Source organism: Schistocerca americana, chromosome 2 (genome assembly GCF_021461395.2).
Source record: "Schistocerca americana isolate TAMUIC-IGC-003095 chromosome 2, iqSchAmer2.1, whole genome shotgun sequence".
Lineage (NCBI taxonomy): Eukaryota > Metazoa > Arthropoda > Insecta > Orthoptera > Acrididae > Schistocerca > Schistocerca americana.
In genome coordinates this window covers 860,171,424-860,193,139 of record NC_060120.1, presented here as the reverse complement: position 1 = coordinate 860,193,139, position 21,716 = coordinate 860,171,424, and the positions used below count along the sequence as shown (strand labels likewise).

The window sequence follows — 21,716 nt, the reverse complement described above, 5'->3', positions numbered from 1 at the left end:
CGGCGAGCTGGTATGACGTGAGGATACAAAAACTGGCACAGCGTCTACAAAAATGCATCGACAGAAATGATGATCATGTCGAAAAATAGCTAAATGTTCAAGCTGTAAACTGATGTAAACCATTGTAGAAATAAACATGTCTATGTACTTATAAAGAAGTAAGAGACCTTACTTTTGGGATTACCCTCATACTTCGAAATGATTAATCTAACAAACTTTACAACCGTCTGTTCAGTTATAGCTATATTTTTGCAGCTTTGTTGCTTATTGATCTGCAAATGAATATTTGATTGCTCTGCTGCTCTTTTATTATTATTTTGGTTAGGTTTATTGAATCATACTACCAACAGGTTGGGACAAATATAGAACAATATCTACGAGGTCCGCTCAAATTCCGGAACTTCGTCCATAAAATTTTTCTACCCTCACCCTTTACTTATTTTGCATGGTCTCCTTCGAAATACTCTCCTCCACAACTGATACACCGCTCCCAAGGACTTTTCCACTTCCGGAAGCAGTCTTGGTACGCCTTTTGCTGTATCGTGCGAAGCGTCGTCTGCGAATTTTCTTTTATCTTGTCTATCGTTGCAAATCTTCGTCCTTTCAACGGGGTTTTCAACTTAACAAAAAAAGAAGTCTGCAAGGGAATTTCAGGTGTGTACGGAGGATGAGGCAACATAGTGATTTCGTTTCTCGCGAAATACTCACGCACCAATATGAATGAATGTGCGGGTGCGTTGTCGTGATACAGTAGCTATGAATTGTCTCGCCACATTTCAGGCCGTTTCCTACTCACATTTTCTCGCAGGCGTCCCGGCAATGCCATCGATTGACAGTTTGTCCCTGTGACACGAATTCATGATGAGTAATCCTTCAAAGTCGAGGAGAGCATTCAGTATTTCTTTCACATTTGATGTAACTTGACAAGCCTTTTTTGGTCCTGGAGAACGTTCCCCGACGCATTGTGAAGAACCTCTGTCTCAATATCATAATCGTAAACCCACGTCTCATCACCACTTATGTCCGCCCCTGGTAGCTGAGTGGTCAGCGCGACGGATGTCATACCTAACGGCCTGGGTTCGATTCCCGGCTGGGTCGGAGATTTTCTCCGCTCAGGGACTGGGTGTTGTGTTGTCCTTATCATCATCATTTCATCCCCATCGATACGCAAGTCGTCGAAGTGGCGTCAACTCTGAAAACTTGCATCAGCCGAACGGTCTACCCGACGGGAGGCCCTAGCCACACGGCATTTCCATTTCCATCACCAGTTATGACTCTCGTAAGGAAGATCTCGTTCTCATTTGCACGATTCAAAAGCTCTTCACAGATTGCGAGGATCTCATGAGCCGTGGACGAACTTGGAGGCAACACGATGCATTCCAAGATGCTGTGTCAGGATTTCATAACATGATCTAACTGAAAAATTTCATTCTTCTGCAGTCTTTCGGACAGTCAGTCTTTGACTGGCACGTACAATTTCGTTGAAGTTCCCGACATGAGCTTCCCGGTAGACACTGAAGGGCGTCCTAAACGAGCATCATCTTTAAATTCCGTCCGGAAATATTTAAACCGTGTGAACTATTCGTAACAGCGAGTACAGCTTAAGCACTCGTCACCGTACGCTCCCTGCATCATTTGGCGCGTCTCTGTAAAGGTTTCACGCAAAATTTAACGCAAACGCGTTGCTCCTGCAATTCTGCCATCTCGAAATTCGCGTACTGTGTGACACAACATTCTGCTCAATACAGCACTGAACCATAACTAAGAGGCATACAACAGTGAATCTTCCGGTAGGCACACATTAAACAGTGGCGTGTGCAGGTATGCCAACTGCATTTCGCTCCAACTTACGATTAGCGCGAAACGACGAGTTTGGAATTTTTTGAACAGACCTTGTACGGAGTAATCACGATATAAATAGTCTAAAGAATGATTTAAATTTATTCTACAGTTTCCCCTTAGGCAGAATACTTACAGCTGAGGAATCCTGACATATTATCTATAGACAAAATTGTCCTTTCTTAATCAAGAGCCGAAACCAGAGAAGATAGTGATGTTGGGTGCTGGGGTCTGGAGCGACGTCGATCTTCTTACTTATCCTGAACGTGCTCCACTGGTTTCAGGTCGGGACTCTGGACAGGGCACACCATTTCAGGAACTTAACTGTCCGCAAACCATTGCCTCACAGAAGCTGCCCTATGACAGGCTGCATTGTGGTGCTGATAGAAGCATCGTCTCCCAACTGTTACTCTACTGTACGCAATATACAATGTTGTAAACTGAGTTCATGTTCCTGCATTTAGCGACTTCTTAAATGGAATTAGGGGACCAACCGTAACCGCGAAAAACACCCACATATCGGAACACCAATACCGTATGTCAGTGGTGCCGTTACACACGGCGGCAGGTAACGTTCTCTACGTGTTCGCCAAACCCAGTCCCTTCCAACGGACTGCCACAGGGTACAGCGTCAGGGTTTAACTTCGGCTGGAACGAGCCGAAACGTCGTTCCGGCATCTATTAGGGATTTTCTTTTTTTTAATGGAGTGGAACAAGCCGACACCGGAGATTTAAAATACTACACGTGTTGGTGAAGGATCGGACATGGATATAACAACATATACTACACGTGTCTTAAATCGCAACATGACTACAATTTGCGGCTGCGGTTACGCCTGCAGCACTCAACGTGACAATGGGTGACCAAAGTGATGCAATGGGGGAACGGGGATGGGGACGAGATACTGTGTGTGTGTGTGTGTGTGTGTGTGTGTGTGTGAACAAGTATATTGAAGACAAATTGAGCTTCGTTCGAAACTTGGATTGATACATATCGCCTTTTGATTATGACTGCCAAAAATCTCAGCGACCTAGTAGGACGACGACGTGTCGTGTTGTGTCTGTCAATGAGTAGAAGGCAAATGGCATTTAAAGCACTTACTAAACATGTAACTCCGTATCTCATGCCACATCGTGGTTTCGTTTTCCTAACTCTTCTGGAAGGGTGAATTTTATGTGACTTCGATGGGCCGCCGGCCGGGGTGGCCGAGCGGTTCTAGCCGCTACAGTCTGGAACCGAGGGACCGCTACGGTCGCAAGTTCGAATCCTGCCTCGGGCATGGATGTGTGTGATGTCCTTAGGTTGGTTAGGTTTAAATAGTTCTAAGTTCTAGGGGACTGATGACCTCAGAAGTGAAGTCCCATGGTGCTCAGAGCCATTTGAACCGTTTTTTTTTTTTTTTCGATGGGCCAGGTACATCTTCATCGCCATTCTTCGCTAAATGCTTTATTAATTACTGCTGGACACTCGTTCTGCAGTACAACTGCTTGAATGTGGCGGCTGCCACCAGTTGAAAACGTGACGTCATAGTCACGGAGACTACCGATTTGTGGCTATATGTATCGGGCAGAACTAGGGAGCAAAGTGACACTGCTGCGGCGACAGACGCTAGTACCTGCTGTTTATATTAAATGTTGGGGTTTTATTGTTTTTATTATAGTAAATTATGTTTCAAAAGTCTGAGTTTCAGAACTATATTTTGTAAAAAAAAAAAGTGTTCCTCATTGCAAGTTTTATCAAAAGCTTTCAGAAATCGATATTTGTGATTTTTTTTGGGAGTGTCGGTTGTATGATTAAAGAGGTGCATTCCAGCACCTAAAATTAAGCACAGTATAGCGTGATTCATTACTCTAAATCTGTCGCATCCAGTTATCCACTGTCCCGGGTGTTGTATGCGACTTCGTAGACAATGGTAAGAAGAGATGAGCTGCAGAGTGTTGCGGCAACTTTCGTAGGAAAGCTGGGCAGGAATAGAAATGATTATCAAATAAGTTAACATAGCAACCAGAAGATTTACGTATCAGGTACTTCTCCAAGCGTATGAAAACTCATTACACAGAATGCAGCGAGAAATAGAGGTTCAAATGGCTCTGAGCACTATGGGACTCAACTGCTGGGGTCATTAGTCCCCTAGAACTTAGAACTAGTTAAACCTAACTAACCTAAGGACATCACAAACATCCATGCCCGAGGCAGGATTCGAACCTGCGACCGTAGCGGTCTTGCGGTTCCAGACTGCAGCGCCTTTAACCGCACGGCCACTTCGGCCGGCCAAGAAATAGAGTCCAGTTTAAATAATGGCAGTTAGGATGAGGCATTTGTAAACTGACATACGTAAAAATACAATGGATACTAAAAAGTTGTTTATTTTAGGGATAATAATAATCACTTGACAACCCACGCCTCCCCCACCCGCCTTCCCTTCCTGTGGATGTGTACGTTCCTGGTCTCGACTTGGCTTCAGCGTGGTTCCTGGAAGAAATGCTCGAGTCGACTACTGCCCTCTCATACCGGTACAGCACCACGTGTGGTACCTGCCACCCTATTGGCGGGACGTGTTAAGGTAGCTGCACACACACACACACACACACACACACACATACACACACACGCCGATCCCCATGATGCGAGGCCCGTAGCCGCCAGCAGAAGCAACCCCCCGCCTCGCCTCGGCCACCGCCGATAATTTATTTAAACTCCCCTCCCCTCGCCATAAATACGAGCATCAGTTATTCATGACGGCCCAGGCTGGGGGTAGGGCGGCTCCTTCGGTTTAATCTCTCAGCCATCGCAGCCGGTTTTAAAGGAGCGTCCTCTGTGGCGGGCCCGCCAAACAATAGCTGATGCGCGCCCCACTTGGCGCGCGCGCCGCCGCTCGGCTAATTCAATAGAGCGGGACAAACCCGCACGAGCCACTTGCTGCACAGTCGCTACTGTTTGCCGGCCGGTGCCTCGCCACGCGAGCGCCCCACCTCGGGGGTGTAAACAGCCCCTCCTGCAGAGGGTGCCATCGAGGACCGGTTATCATGTCTCTATTTGCATCGCAACCCGCCTCCGTCGCCGAGGTCGCTAACTCGTACTAGTCTGCGGACCAGGAATGCGCTAAAACGTTACTTTCCCATAGCACCGACTGCGGTTGACGTTACTTTTCGGTAACTTATCTTTGTTGTGATTTAGAACTGCGTTAAACTATATTATACAATTTATCAACCCGGATTGTTGCGTAGTTCTTATAACCAACAATGTAACTATACCTGGTGTTATTTATCACTGTAGCTGTTGGACTGTGATATTTGTCATATTTTATACACACAAATGAAATGAGAAGTTGTTGTCTTTATTACAACTGACGCAGTATTGTATAAATATTCTAGCTGCAAATGCTCCATTGACATCGGGAATGCCGGCCGCGGTGACCGAGCGGTTCTAGGCGCTTCAGTCCGGAACAGCGCGACTGATACGGTCGCAGGTTCGAATCCTGCCTCGGGCATGGATGTGTGTGATGTCCTTAGGCTAGTTAGGGTTAAGTAGTTCTAAGTTCTAGGGGACTGATGACCTCTGATGTTAAGTCCCATAGTGCTCAGAGCCATTTTTTTGACATCGGGAATGAGCGATAAAGGGTTTTCCCAAGTCGATCATGTGACACGAGAGCTTGCACGTTGACAACGGATGTGGCGAACGTCCAGGTTCGACTCTCGTCGGCCACCACGCGCCACTAACAACTTCGCAGTAGTGTGCTCACATTCATACGCAGATGCGCCAGAGAGAAAATAGTCAAAAAAGAAATCCTTGCCTCAACTGTAAATTTTCCAGACTGACTTTTTAAACTTACGGCATAGTACACTGTTTTTTCGATATTACTGCAAGTGCCTTAAAAGCGAGTAAAGAAACAAAAAATAATTACGAATGCCATAAAACAATCAGTCACTGCGCCGCACAATCCACAGATACTGATGTCGAATTTGTCGCAAACTTCGCCAGTGTGTGCGATCTCTCAAAGTGCCTGCCGAACATGAAATGTACAACTTTTTCCGTGTAAACTCCATTTTTCTTACTCTATATCAAGAAATGCGAATTTCACAGCTATCTCATCCGCGATCGCTTTTTGTCAGCAGAAACAATAAGTAAACCCTCGAAGAACAGAAAAAGAAATAGATGAAATATTTGAAACTCTTTTTGAGTCTGTGAAATTTAAAATATCTCGGGAAATCTCGAATGACGTTTAGCCAGTACGTTGATTCACGGTCGCTTATAATATAGCGTGTCGGAGTTCATTTTATCATCCACAGCTAGGATAAACGTTGATAGCGTGAGACCCAATATTCTTACAAGGGAACCTCCCCATCGCACCCCCCTCAGATTTAGTTATAAGTTGGCACAGTGGATAGGCCTTAATAAACTGAACACAGATCAATTGAGAAAACAGGAAGAAGTTGTGTAGAACTGTGAAAAAATAAGCAAAATATACAAACTGAGTAGTCCATGGGCCACATATGCAACATCATGGAAGAAGTCTGCTAAGAAGCGCCGTGGTCCCGTGGTAGCGTGAGCAGCTGCTGCACGAGAGATCCTTGGTTCAAGTCTTCCCTCGACTGAAAATTTTACTTTCTTTATTTTTGCATAGTTGTTATCTGTCCGTTCGTTCATTGACATCTCTGTTCACTGTAATAAGTTTAGTGTCTGTGTTTTGCGACCGCATTGCAAAACCGTGCGATTAGTAGACGAAAGGACGTGCCTCTCCAATGGGAACAGAAAACATTTGATCGTAAGGTCATAGGTCAACCGATTCCTCCACAGGAAAACACATCTGATATATTCTATACGACACTGGTGACGGCATGTGCGTCACATGACAGGAATATGTTGTCGACCCACCTAACTTGTACACTTGGCGAATGGGTAAAAAGATTCTTCTACCTTGCCCGATTTAGGTTTTCTTGTGGATGTGATAATCACTCCCAAAAAAGTGATGAAAACCTAAGACCCAGTCTGAGAAGACTGCTACGGTCGCAGGTTCGAATCCTGCCTCGGGCATGGGTGTGTGTGATGTCCTTGGGTTAGTTAGGTTTAAGTAGTTCTAAGTTCTAGGGGACTTATGACATAAGATGTTGAGTCCCATAGTGCTCAGAGCCATTTTTGAACCAGCAATATTGTGCACTTCGAACCCGAAGTAGCTAGGTGAGCAGCAATCTGCGACCGTTTGCTGATGACCCTGTAGTGTATACGAAAGTGTTCAAATGGCTCTGAGCACTATGCGACTTAACTTTTGAGGTCATCAGTCGCCTAGAACTTAGAACTAATTAAACCTAACGAAGCTAAGGACATCACACACATCCATGCCCGAGGCAGGATTCGAACCTGCGACCGTAGCGGTCACTCGGCTCCAGACTGTAGCGCCTAGAACCGCACGGCCACTCCGGCCGGCACGAAAGTGTCGTTGGGTGATTGCAGGAGGACAAGTGATGAATTTGAACAGAATTTCTATTTGATGTAGTGAATGGCAGCGGTGAATCAACGCACTGGCTATACGCCATTCGGGATTTCTCGAGATATTTCAAAATTTACAGGCTCAAAAAGAGTTCCAAATATGGAAAAATGTAAATTAACGCAGATGGTTAGGAAAAACAATCGTAAAGTCTTGCTGCTATTATGAAGGACAACGTCAGAACTGTGTGTTTCTAATGCTTTTACCTTTCGCTGACAACAGAAATGTCCTCCACAATGCCTGAAACTGCATTGCATCCGGAGCCTCAGGCATTAAAGTAATCCTGAACCGCATCCAACTGGGCCATGGACGATGTGCAGACATCTCCACAAGTGTAGGAAATCTTCATCGCTATCGTGCGACTCTGGTGCGGAATGACAGACGTTGCTCATGCTGTATCAACATACCCCGCACGTGAAGGGTCCTTTCTAAGATTTGCAGACAGCGATGAGTGGTGTGATGAAATACTTAAAAGAACTTGATATTCGTGTACAGCTGTTGTCATTTGTGCTATTTTACGGTGGAGAGCTGTATTTACATGTTGACGTGAAGTAGCTTTGTAACCTTTGTATATGTATTCCCATACGATAAATAAATAAATTTTCCAAAAAGAAACTGATCGTCATCTAACAGATTGTTAACTTTCCTCTGCATTCTTGACCTGGTAGTTGCTCCGAATGGTCCATATCACGAACGGGTGATAATGCTGAACGCGTCTGGGAAAGCGTCACCCGCTGCGCGTCGGCGTCGAGCAGAAAACGCTGCCGGCAGTGGGGGAGCACCTGGCAACGCAGAAACCACGGGCGGGGGGCGGTGAGCCGGTGTCCGCAAGCACTCCACCCCGGGCCGGGGTGCGCCCGCCGTAAGCCTATTAGGCCCAGACCGGGCGTGCGCGCGCCACGAGATGCGGCCGCCACATTACCGATGAAAATTAGCAGCGGGGCCCGCGCCACGGCGCTGCAGCGCTAATATGCAGAGTCGCGCGGCCGCAGATGGCCAAGAAAGTAGGCAGCGGCAGCGGGCCCGGGCCGCTTTGATGTGGCGATAACCGCGTTAGCGGCCGGCCCGCGGCCGTCCTCGCCCCGTGCTGTTCTGTGCCGTGTCGTGGCACGCTGTAGCCGAGCAGACCTCACCCCCCAAGAAGGCCGTCTCCTGCCGTCGCGGAACGAGAAGTGTCACCTGTCATGACCTCGGTTGTGGCGCCAGGCCCAACTGTACAGTAGCCCGAAGCCTACTGTCCGATTTCAACTAGGTGTCATTTCGCAGCTCGCAGGATGAACCGCTCCGCCGCCAGTAAACCAATTGCGGCACGGCGTGTCGGCCAGGTGCGCAGCCATTGTGAGGCCCTCGAACGTGTCACACTCCCTTGTATTGACTTTTTGCTAACCGGGTACCTAGAAACGACGGAGAGGTTCCGTCCCCGCCGCAGCCGCAGTGGTCCACAACCCCACGACGACTACGGCAGTCCACTTCACCCCTCCGCCGCCCCACACCGAAGCCAGGGTTATTGTGCGGTTCGGCCCCCAGTGGACCTCCCAGGTAACGTCTCACACCAGACGAGTGTAACCCCTATGTTTGCGTGGTAGAGTAATGGTGGTGTACGCGTACGTGGAGAACTTGTTTGCGCAGCAATCGCCGACGTAGGGTAACTGAGGCAGAATAAGGGTAACCAGCCCGCATTCGCCGAGGCAGATGGGAAACTGCCTAAAAACCATCCACAGACTGGCCGGCTCACCGGACCTCGACACAAATCCGCCGGGCGGATTAGTGTCGGGGACCAGGCGCTCCTTCCCGCCCGGAAAGCCTTGCGTTAGACTGCACGCACACTCCCTTACTGTCGCTTCCATCCCCTCCCCATGCTTCCCTCCCCATAAATCTAGCTTACGTAGTCTTCACTCATCCCACATATGCCTGCGATTTTAATACAAATAAAAATATAAACTGAAGAGCCAAAGAAACTGGTACACCTGCCTAATATCGTGTAGGGCCACCGTGAGCACGCAGAAGCGCCGCAACACGATGTGGCATGGGCTCGACTAATGTCTGAAGTAGAGCTGGAGGGAACTGACACAATGAAGCCTGCAGAGCTGTCCATAAATCAGTAAGAGTACGAGGGGTGGAGGTATCTTCTGGCGAGGCATCCAAGATATGCTCAATAATGTCTCGGGAGTTTGGTGGCCACTCAGAAGAGAGTTCCTGAAGCCACTCTGTAGCAATTCTGGACGTGTGAGGTGTCGCATTGTTCTGCTGGAATTGCCCACGTCCAGGGGGATGCACAGTGGACATGAATGGATGCGGATCAGACAGGACGCTTACGTACGTGTTACCTGTCAGAGTCGTATCGAGACGTATCAGACGTCCCACATCACTCCAAATGCACGTGCCCCTACCGTTACAGAGCCTCCACCAGCTTGAACAGTTCCCTGCTGACATCCAGGGTCCATGATTTATGAGATTGTCTCCATAACCGTACAAATCCATCCGCTCGACGCAATTTGAAACGAGACTCGCCCGACCACGCAACACGTTTCCAGTCATCAACAACCCAATGTCGGTGCTGATGGGCCTACGCGAGACGTACAGTTTTGTGTGGTGCAGTCATCAAGGTTACACGAGTGGGCCTTCGACTCTGAAAGCCCATGCCGATAATGTTTCGTTGAATGGTTCGCACGCTGACACTTCTTGATGGCCCAGCACTGAAATATGCATAAATTTTCGGAGTACAGCCATATTGAACGATCCTCGTCAGTCGTCTATGGTCTCGTTCTTGCAGGATGTTTTCCCGGCCGCAGCGATGTCGGAGATTTGATGTTTTACTGTATTCCTGATATTCCCGATACGCTCGTGAAATGGGGTACGGGAATATCCCCACTTCATTACTAGCTCAGAGATGCTGTGTCCCATCGCTCGTGGCCGAGTATAACATCAAGTTCAGACTTACTTAAATCTTGATAACCAGCCATTGTAGCAGCAGTAACCGATCTAACAACTGCGCCACACACTTGTCTTATATAGGCCTTTCCCACCGCAGCGCCGTTTTCTGCCTGTTTACCTATCTCTGCATTTGAATATGCATGCCTATCCAGTTTCTTTGGCGCTTCAGAGTGTAACTTTTGATACAATACTAACAACTTTTTAAGTCATGTTAAAAATAACAGTGGTCTATTTCATTTTAATCAAGATAATGGTGGGCGCGAATGATGTTTTATTTCATTACTGGTGACCGGTTTCAGTCTTAGTAAACCATCTTCAGACCAGTCGTTGACAGTACTGGTGATATGCGCAGATGTTGGGCAGGGTGAATAATGACGAAAGGTACATGCATTGAGGGGTGATTATATTGTTGACGCCGGAAAAAAAAGAAAACAAAACATCACAAGGACATACGGATTATTCCGAATGGTTTCCGAGACAGAAAACTTTTAATGTTAGTTTTGCACGTTTTTCTTTAATACGTCTAGAGCTGCAGCCTCTAGCGTACAGGTGTTGCAGTGCAAAATTAAATTATATTACATTTCGTACAAAAACAGTAAACAGTCCTATTCATTTTTTTCTCTAGGCCTAGCAGGTTGCGCGAAAAGACTGACAGAATATTGGAAATGCTACGCGACGCACATGAGCTGTAGTTTTTCCAGTTTGACGTACTTGGCTCAAATTGCTCTGAGCACTATGGGACTTAGAACTACTTAAACCTAACTAACCTAAGGACATCACACACATCCATGCCCGAGGCAGGATTCGAATCTGCGACCGTAGCGGTCGCGCGGTTCCAGACTGAAGCGCCTAGAACCGCTCGGCCACACCGGCCGGCTTGCGTTTGACGTAGTTCCCGACTTCATAAATCATGAGTGTCCTGTATTAAACGGTTCGTCTCGAAATCCTGTACTTCACTGTATTACTTTGTAAACAATAACAACATACTGAATAATACAGAAAATAAATACCAATGTACGTTAAACGTGTTGTATCTCGGAAACCACTCGGAATAGCGCGTATGTCCATATGAAGTATTTTGTTTAGAACCACCAATACCATCACTCCTCGAAGCTTGTACCGTTCCTCCTGACTCATCCTGTACATTCCGAGAGGCTGTCAATTGCAGTTGACGACTGGGCCTCCCGGTATATACAGCAACAACTCTCCTCATTGTGCGTGTCACCAACTGTATCACTCAATGGTCTGGAGGTGGTCTACAAAGACAGAAACCAGTCACCAGTCATGAAATAAAACGTAATTGGCGATCACGACTGAATTATTTTCATTAGAATAATATTACTAATAATAACATGTTTACAATAGTACGTCAACCTGAGATTTTGCCACGACGGGCCACCCACTCATGCAGAGAGGCCTCAGTGGCTCCGTCATTCAATCCCTTACAAAGGAAGAGTACTTCATTATTTCACTAATAGTATTTCCATTCGCCTGTTCATCCACAGAGTTACAGATGTAATGACAGTAATGATGGGTAAAGTATGTGAGTATTTAAGAAGTCGGAAAACTTACGACAAATTTCAGTTACAAAACTGATTTTTCTCGACCTTCCGGGCCCACCAACGTGCTGCTTTAATCCAGGATCATCAGAAGGTGGTGGGTAATTAGTTTAATATCAGCCGAACAGATCGTTTGAGGAAGTCGCAAGGCGGCTTAAATCAGCCGTAATCGGTGCGTTCAGATTGGCGACGCAGACATACCAGCGCCTTCGGAGCTGTCGGCCAACCTAATCACCAGCAAATCACCTTGTGCCTCTCCAGTCAAGCCACTAGAAGGGGTATAGGAAACAATGTGATACGCTGCTTTTTAAACATCCTTAGACGATAGAAATATTTTAATAACCAATCCCAGAAAAGTATTAACTTGTAAGTAGGCTGTTTATGTTTTCTTATTGGCAACGTTACGTAGCGCTCAATATGAAAATCACTGGCTGTGCTGTGTGCAGTCTGTGGCTAGTTTGCATTGTTGTCTGCCATTGTAGTGTTGGGCAGCGGCAGCTGGCTGTGAACAGCGCGTAGCGTTGCGCAGTTGGAGGTGAGCCGCCAGCAGTGGTGGATGTGGGGAGAGAGATGGCGGAGGTTTGTAATTTGTCATGAACTGATATATATATTATGACTTATGATGATATCAAGGTAAATACATTGTTTGTTCTCTATTAATATCTTTCATTTGCTAACTATCCCTATCAGTAGTTAGTGCCTTCAGTAGTTTGAATCTTCTATTTAGTTGGCAGTAGTGGCGCTCGCTGTATTGCAGTAGCTTGAGCAGCGAAGATTTTTGTGAGGTAAGTGATTTGTGAAAGGTATAGTTTAATGTTTGTCAGGGCCATTCTTTAGTAGGGAATTTTGAAAGTCAGATTGCGTTGTGCTAAAAATATTGTGTGTCAGGTTAAGCACAGTCTCGTGCATAATTGTTCAAAGGGGACGTTTCATATGTCGACCCTTAGCCTAGGATACCTCACTGGAATCTTCTGATTTTTTGTTGCAGTTTGTGTAATTAGTGTAGATTTTGTTTATTGCTAGCGCGTAATTGTAGAGAAAATCTCCTTTGTAGTTGCAGTCTTTCATTGTTTTACAGTAAAACAGTTGTGGCACGCATGTAGATTTGCACCAAGTATTTCGCAGCTGCAATTAACTAGATATTATTTTCAGTGTTATGTTAATGTGTTCTCTTATTTTTGCTCTTCAAATTGTGCTTTTCTGTGTTGTCGTGTGAAATATTGTGACAATAATGGCGTGTGAAAAACGTAATACTAGGCTCCAAAGTAAACTGAGAAATGACAGTGAAAATGAAAGCAGTGTGTTAGCGCCACCGAGTAATGAATTAACTGATGTTCAAAGTAGTAATTTGGTAATTGTGCATAGGGAAATGGAGCGGGCTGCAAACAATGGTGTAGACAGTGAAACAGGTAGAAGAAAAAGAAAGGGAAGGCCATTGTCTGCGCTACTGACATCTCCTTGTTGAAAGCATACTGTGGAGCTCGTAATTTATGATATTTACTGAAATGCCTAATGAAACGATGAGAAACATTTCACAGCTATTGCCTTGCTAGTTAAGAAAAATGCCATATGGCTTGCTTTATGTATTTATTTACACATTTTGTTTAATATCAAGTTTCTAGCTGCACTGCAGCATTGGTTAAAATAAAATTTTATAGATGTACTAATATAAATATTTTCTGTCTACAGATCGAGTATATAATAATTTTTTTCAAAAAAAATGAGGGAGCACAAAGCGACATTTACCTTCACAGGAACTGCATTCATAATTTTCTTTTCAAGTACTTGGTAATTTCTTTTGTAGAATAATTTGTGATGCATCACTCTAATGTTAAGATGTGACATAGGTATTAGACATGGCCATTTTAGTGTAATATTTTTTCTGCTTGCGCTATGTCATGTTTAGGTATAAGTTGCTGCTGTTTGCCAGGCATAGTGTTATTGAATTTGACTTTTGCTAATTTATACTGTAGCTTGCTTTGCAATTTTCCATTTTTTTCATTGCTGTTTATAATAATTGTTTTACGTGCTGCTGCATTGCCTCGTCCCTTAGTTTAGCATCTGAGCTCAGTAGATTTAAGTTAGCTTAAGAGGGGGTAGACTATATGAGAAACTGACTATGGAGAATAGGTAAAGAATGCATTGCGAAGTTATATAAAAAGGATTTGGGCCCAAATGAGTATTGTACAATCAGAAATAATTATTTTGAAAGAAATATGAACAGAATACAGAAAGCATGCTTGGATAAGATTTTTTTGGTGGAAGCAAAGGTTGAAATAAGATGAAAGATCTATGGAATGAAGTTTTGGGATGGACTGCAGTACCAAATGTTACACTGAAAACGAACCCTGTCCTTTCCATTGTGTTATCCCACTATGTGTTTGTGTACCCTTGTGTAGTTGTTTTCTTCCTGTCTCTGTGTAGTTTCATAGAATTTTTTCTTCTTTTAATATTAAGCTACATTCACTATGATGAGGAATACTGTTATCCTCAAATATAATTGGCATTAATAATATGTTATTTACCTTATAAATATGCTTACACATTATTTATTCTGTTTAATGCTCATGTGTGAAGTTGATGTTTCAAAAGTTATTGTGATCTTTTATGTATGTACTCATGTCATAATTCCACTGATGTATATGTTAGTTTGATTCTTTTGTAAAGCCTGTACTACAAATGTTATCTGTATTGTTATGTTTTTAATGATGTATTTTGTACCTTTGTTATTGTATTCTTATGTTATAAAATTGTAATTGTCACCAGTTCATGATATTATTAACTTGTTAGTTACATTTCACTGCACACGTTTCTGTTGGTCATAGTATATGGACAATATGTGAGAAGTAGGGACTGATAGTGTTTGCACGTGTGTTAATAATTCAGCAAGGGACTGGATAACAGCATTGCAGGTTCTAAGGACAATTCCAAAAACTTTGTGAGTGCACAAGTGGTGGTTTATGGACTTGCTATGTTCTCCGCAAGACTCTTCGATGGTGAATGTGCACCTGCACAATCGCAACAGATGGCTGCTGGACATTTCTACAAGGACTACAGTGGGTCTGCACCTCTGGTGGCCCACCAATACCATTACCTCTACAAGGACTACAGTGGGTCTATATCTTTGATGATCCATCAATACCATTATTTCTACAAGGACTGCAGTGGGTCTGCACCTCTGGTGGCCCACCAATACCGTAATCTCTACCAGGACTACAGTGGGTCTGCTCTGTGATGACCTACCAATACTCTTCAAAACGTCGAATGACTCTGCTGTGGGTTTGCTCTGTTGTGGCCCATTACCTGTCTGCATGTCGAAAGTCAGCACTGTCTTTCCGTTGGAAGGACAACACTACTTCTTCATGACTGCATGGAAATCCACTACTTCTATGTGCATTTTCTTTTACTGCTCGGACTTTGAGAAAAACTCTGCATTTTTACTGTGATGAACAATGTGGACTGTCTTTATGGACTGTGAGAAATTTTTAGCTTTTGACCAACATTGTATCAATAAGTGTGTGCATTTGATTTCTTTGTTATTGTAATTATGAAAAATTTTATCAAATCATTATTGGCCACTGCCCAAAAAAAATTTTGTAAAATTTTTTGTGGGGAGCATGGGGGCTATGTAAGTAGGCTGTTTATGTTTTCTTATTGGCAACGTTACGTAGCGCTCAATATGAAAATCACTGGCTGTGCTGTGTGCAGTCTGTGGCTAGTTTGCATTGTTGTCTGCCATTGTAGTGTTGGGCAGCGGCAGCTGGCTGTGAACAGCGTGTAGCGTTGCGCAGTTGGAGGTGAGCTGCCAGCAGTGATGGATGTGGGGAGAGAGATGGCGGAGGTTTGTAATTTGTCATGAACTGATATATATATTATGACTTATGATGATATCAAGGTAAATACATTGTTTGTTCTCTATTAATATCTTTCATTTGCTAACTATCCCTATCAGTAGTTAGTGCCTTCAGTAGTTTGAATCTTCTATTTAGTTGGCAGTAGTGGCGCTCGCTGTATTGCAGTAGCTTGAGCAGCGAAGATTTTTGTGAGGTAAGTGATTTGTGAAAGGTATAGTTTAATGTTTGTCAGGGCCATTCTTTAGTAGGGAATTTTGAAAGTCAGATTGCGTTGTGCTAAAAATATTGTGTGTCAGGTTAAGCACAGTCTCGTGCATAATTGTTCAAAGGGGACGTTTCAAACTCACTTCAGTAGTTTTGGTATTATGAAACTTTCCTCTGCAAAGCGAAATATTCGCCCTTTTGCGCTCCTGACTTCCCCCCCTCTCACCTCACACATTTCGAACACTGTGTATCCTACATACCTCGCAATGTCGACTCAAACAACCCCTTAATTTCTAATTTTGAATACTAGTACGCTGGCGCACCTATATTAACATATTCCGCCAATGCTACATCTACGCATTCTCCATATTGTCGCCCAACCCAATTTGACTTCCGCTCCCAGACAACAAAACGCTCCCCTTTCCCCTACATTCATCCCACTTCCTACAGATCCCCACATTACAATAACACCCCGTCTTGTCTTCATAGCCTCATGTGTTCTTACCTACTCGTAAACATGGCGTGTATTTCACCCTAGCTAAGGCTTATCCAATCCTCATTTTCCTCTAATACCAACCCTCCCACATTACTCCGTCCCGAAATACTAACCTTCCTGCTACAGTCGTACCCACACCTCGCACCATTTGAACCAGTCAACCTCTCCTCTCTCGATGTCCTCCCCATAGAGCAATGCTCAACTCTGAATTGTATTTTGCTGCCCTCAGGAAATCGAAGAAACGGCTTCAGGATGTTAGTCGCCACAAAAATATAAACCAAGTTCTCCTTCTGCATGACCACGCAAGGCCTCATCCAAGGGCCGGCCGGTGTGGCCGAGCGGTTCTAGGCGCTACAGTCTGGAACCGCGCGACCGCTACGGTCGTAGGTTCGAATCCTGCCTCGGGCATGGATGTGTGTGATGTCCGTAGGTTAGTTAGGTTTAAGTAGTTCTAAGTCTACGGGACTGATGACCTCAGATGTTAAGTTCCAGAGTGCTCAGAGCCAACAACATGGTGTATTAGAGTCATGAATAAAACCAACCTGCTTTCCAGCTAGAAACTTGTTGCATTACTTACTGAACGCCCCTCGTATTTTAAAAGGAAATAAAGACATAGTTACATGGATTTATTGGTCGAAACGAGCCGCATGGTTGTTGTTCAGCGCAGCCGGAAAAAAGGTTTCTTCCTTCGCGCAGAAAGGCACCTTACATTCGCGTCGTAAGTGTACTTATGTGCGTACTTGACTGTAATGGACATTTGTACAGTGTGGTGTCAAAATTGTGTTGTTTGACAACGAGAGAGGGGTTAGGGTGAAACCAGGTGACGGCACATAACTGAATTCTGGCGAATAGCACCAACACGACCGTCGAGTCTAACGCCCTCGTCTGACAGACAGATCGCCGTCAGCAGCGTCACATGGCCTCACTCCGGGAGACATTGGGGAAAGATTTGGAATTTAAAACAGCACACTGACGAAAACACATTTGTCGAAAATTGCTTCCATCGTCAGAAATGGAGCCGGCTACTTCCCCCCCCCCCCCCCCCCCCCCCCCGAGTAAAATTCAACTGGACGCCTCTTCGCCGTCTTACATTCCCATGTATCACGTACAACAAAGGACTGGGTTCGACTGCAGTAAAGTTCTAACATGTCGCACAACTTTGCTTTAGAATGAGGGATTATGTCTGGAGAACCGGCAGGGGGCGGCCTGGTGCCTCTCGGTGTTGCGGGAGGGGCGTCTGTGAGGTGGTGGGAGTATCGACCGCACCGCCGCGAGCACAGCCACCAGCTGCCTGGAGCCTAGAGCCTAGGCGGGCAAAACTCTGGCGCCGCCAATTAGCGACTGCACCCCCTAATCGTCTGCGCAGCCACCCTCCCCGGATCGGGTACATAAAATAAACACGACGGCGACGCGCCGCTAATTACAGCCAATTACAATGTTAATGAAATTACCGCCTGCAATAATTAATTAACCGATGCGGGGCGACGGATGCCTGCGGGGGTGGGAACGACAGCCTGCAACTCTCCAGCGCCGGACTTGAGTATCGTCATGTCTTTCACGTCCGAAGGCGAGCTGCTCACTTGCACCTATAGACTATCCCTATCGGCGTGGACAAAATCACAGTATCTTTCTTGATGGGAGCAGAATACATTGGATGCTTTGTTTTCTTAGCAGCCTACTGTACCTTCCGGATATTGGGCCATCGTAAGGAAAATAAACAACTCTTGGCTTCTCTTTTTCGAAGATCAAAATTTCTCGGTTAACTTGCTGCGTCAAAAGGGGCTAAGCGTGACTCGTGTGAAACATGTTCTTTCTTTCGCCTTTCATTTCCTGGTTTGACATCCATCTAATTAGATACGCGGATAAACCAGGGCATACGATACTATCCTACAGCTTTCACTAATGACGTTACACCTCCCCACCCCCCACCCCCCGAAGATCCCACACACAAAATATTTCAAGGTGTTGAGCAATATTCGTAACCGTCTCCAGTGGCGCCCGAATATAATCGCGAAATTTCTTATTCATAATTATACAAACTATAGGGACAACCTTGGGAAAGTAAGGGTCTTGGGCGGGGAGAAACTAAAAGCAAACATAACAACCGCAATATCATATTAGTATAAAAATATAAAATCGCGTAACCGAGAAAAACTACGAACACTAACAACACGCGGTATCGACATTTTGAGCTGTGTTATGCAGCTGACCTTGAAAGGCGAATACCAAAACAGAAATCCCACAAAAAGACAGCACTATACATCCAGCGCAAGAGATCACCAAACGTAACGAAACGCCGTATCGGTGTCCTAAGTTGATCAACAGTGTACAACTGACGTTGGCACAATGACAACAAAAGATAAATTCTAAAAGAAATCCCTCTAGACACCTAACGAAAAATCGCTAAAACTAACAAAACGGCGTATCGACAAAATGAGTTCAGCTATATAATGCAACTTAAAACATCAACACCAAAACAGAGAAACAACTTTCAGAGGAAAAAACCACATTCACTTTAAAAATCAAACTTACCTGACACGAAATTCCAGATCTATGGGAGATCGAGAGTCATGCACATAATCACACAACAGACAAAACAGAAACAATGGACAATATAAAAATAAAACATTTCGCGAATCATTTTATAAACACGCATATACTTACAACACACTAGAATTAACAGAAAACAGTGGCATACATGAAGCACCACCCACCGTAAGCGACCTCTCCCTCCCAATCCAACAAATTATTGTTCCACCACTGCCACATGAAGCCGTTAGAAGATCGTGAAAAGGGCACCTTGGCCAATCGTTCAGTGAACGAGAGGGCTTTCCTTTCCATCCGCCGTTTCAGGGTCCGAAATGCTGGGGGATAATTCTCTGACACGGAGGCTCGAGCGTAGTGCTCAGAAAAGTGCTCGGCAATTGCGTTTGCGTCGGCAGATTACACGCCATTGATGTTAATGCCAGTAGCACCTGTCGGGGTCTGGTATCCACAAACATGTCTGATCTTCATCCAGACCTGGGAAGGTGACGTATGGCAGCCAACGGTCGAGACGCACCTCTCCCAACACGCTTGTTTCCGTCTTTTTATAAGATGGCGAAGGCGGGCATGGAGCCGTTTAAAAGCTATTAGGTACTCTAGCGAATGGTGCCGCTTATGTCGCTATAGAGCTCGCCGACGCTCTTTAATGGCCCCAGCGATGACTTTCACCAGGGGCACCCTAAAGAACAAAGGATCGTGTTTTGCGCCACAGAAATGATAGTTCTAGTGACCTGCTCAGCCACCACAATGATGGTACCATGTGGGGTAGATTCAACGGTAACAGCAGAGGTGAAAACTTCCCAGTCCTCCTTGTTTAAAGCCCACCTTGGTAGACGTCCAGGGAATGGCGCTGAGGGAGTGACACGAAGATGGGAACGTGGTCACTACCACACAAATCATCGTGGACTCTCCAGTGGACAGATGGGAGAAGTCCTGGGCTGCAGAGGGATAAATCAATGACCGAGTAAGTGCCATGAGCCACACTGAAACGTGTGGGGGCCCCAGTATTTAAGAGGCAGAGGTCGAGTTGAGACAGGAAGCACAGTGCCACCGCACAGGGGGTTATGGGCGTTAAAATCTCCCAAAAGTAGGAAAGATTTAGGGAGTTGATTAATCAGTGCAGCCAATGCATTCAGTGGTACTGCACCATCTGGAGGAAGATATATGCTGCAGACAGTTGTTTCCTGTGTCATCCTTATCCTGACAGCCAGAGCTTCAAGAGGGGTTTGAAGGGGCACAGGTTCACTGCATACTGAGGTCAGGACATAGACACAAACTCCACCTGACACTCTATTATAGTCGCTACAATTCTTGTAATATCCCCTGTAGCCATGAAGGGCAGGGGTCCACATTGCTGGGAACCAGGTTTCCTGGAGGGCAATGCGGAAAACAGGTGTAAAGCTTAACAGTTGCCGTAGCTCAGCCAGGTGGTGGTAAAAACCGCAGTAATTCCACTGGAGGATGACGTTATCGTGAGGCTGGGAAGGCATGAAGCATGCAAGGAGGCAGGTTCGCTACAGGGACACCTGCTGCCACAGATTCAGTATTTTTATCCATCCCTATTGTGGATGAGGCAACAGTGAGATCCAGGTCCTCAGGAGACGCTGAGTTCTCCACCTCATCTGCAGGTGCAGGTTTGATAGGGAGCAGTGGTGTTGGGTACACCGGAGGGTCCTTTTTCTTAGCAGACTACTTTGTTTGCTGGCTCTCTCGCTTCCCTTTAGGGGCTAGCTTGGAGGACTTCTCTGAATTCGCTTCAGTCATGGAGGAAGACAGTGAAGCTCTTTGTCCAGCTGCTTTTGGCTCCTTTAGCCACTGGCGAGTGTCTGCTTGGCATTAGTGGAGACCTGGGAAGAGAGGATCCCAAGGGTCCCCCTTCCACACGAGAGGAGCCAGAGGAGGCTGTTGCTTCTCCAGCTGGGGAGAGGGGACCGATATCCCCTGAATTTGGAGGGGCATAGCTCCCAAAGTAGGTACTTGGGTGCAACAGAAGGAGATTTTCCCCCTACCACCAAGGGGGCAGATGTATTCTGGAGGCCTGGAGGGACCACTGTTCGTGGCACAGAGTGTGGTATGACTGGTACTTGTGATAGTGATCGTAATGTAGCTGCAGTGTATGTGGACGTCAACTGAATGGGGTGTAATCGTTTAAATTTACGTTTAGCCTCTTAATAAGTCAACTGGTCCAGGGTCTCGTACTCCATCATCTGCTCCTTTCGGAGTACTGTGCAGTCTGGCGAGAAGAGGGGGTGCTGCTCTCCACAGTTGATACAAGTGGGAGGAGGTGCACAGGGAGTATCTGGATGCAGCAGACGTCCGCAGTCTCGACATGTTACGTTAGAAGTGCAGTGGGAAGACATGTGCCCGAATTTCCAGCACTTAAGGCACCGCATAGGGGGTGGAACGTATGGTCTAACATCCAAGAGATAAACCATCACCTTGACCTTTTCAGACAATAAATCGCCATCAAAGGCCAAGATGAAGGCACCGGTAACAACCCTGTTGTCTTTGGGTCCCCTGTAAATGCGCCAGATGAAATGAACATCCCTCCGTTCTAGATTGGCGCGGATCTCGTCGTCAGACTGCAAGAGGAGGTCGCAATGGACAGTAATCCCCTGTTCCATGTTGAAGCTTTTATGGGGAGTGATGGGAACAGGAATAACAACCAGCCAGTCACATGCTAGTAACGCCCAGGATTGGGCTGGGGTTGCTGTTTGAATCAAGACTGCACTGCTTCTCATCTTGGTAGAAGGGAGTCCCCGTCCATACTGTTACAGACTAAATACCAAGGCGAACATAG

At 45.7% G+C, this 21,716-nt stretch overlaps 1 protein-coding gene across 1 annotated transcript in view; it reads right to left on the bottom strand.

Moving 5' to 3' along the window:
- LOC124594490 (paired mesoderm homeobox protein 2B) overlaps positions 1-21,716 on the bottom strand; it is a 537,638-nt gene that overhangs the window by 29,139 nt on the left and 486,783 nt on the right. The gene's annotated exons all lie outside the window — the stretch shown is intronic.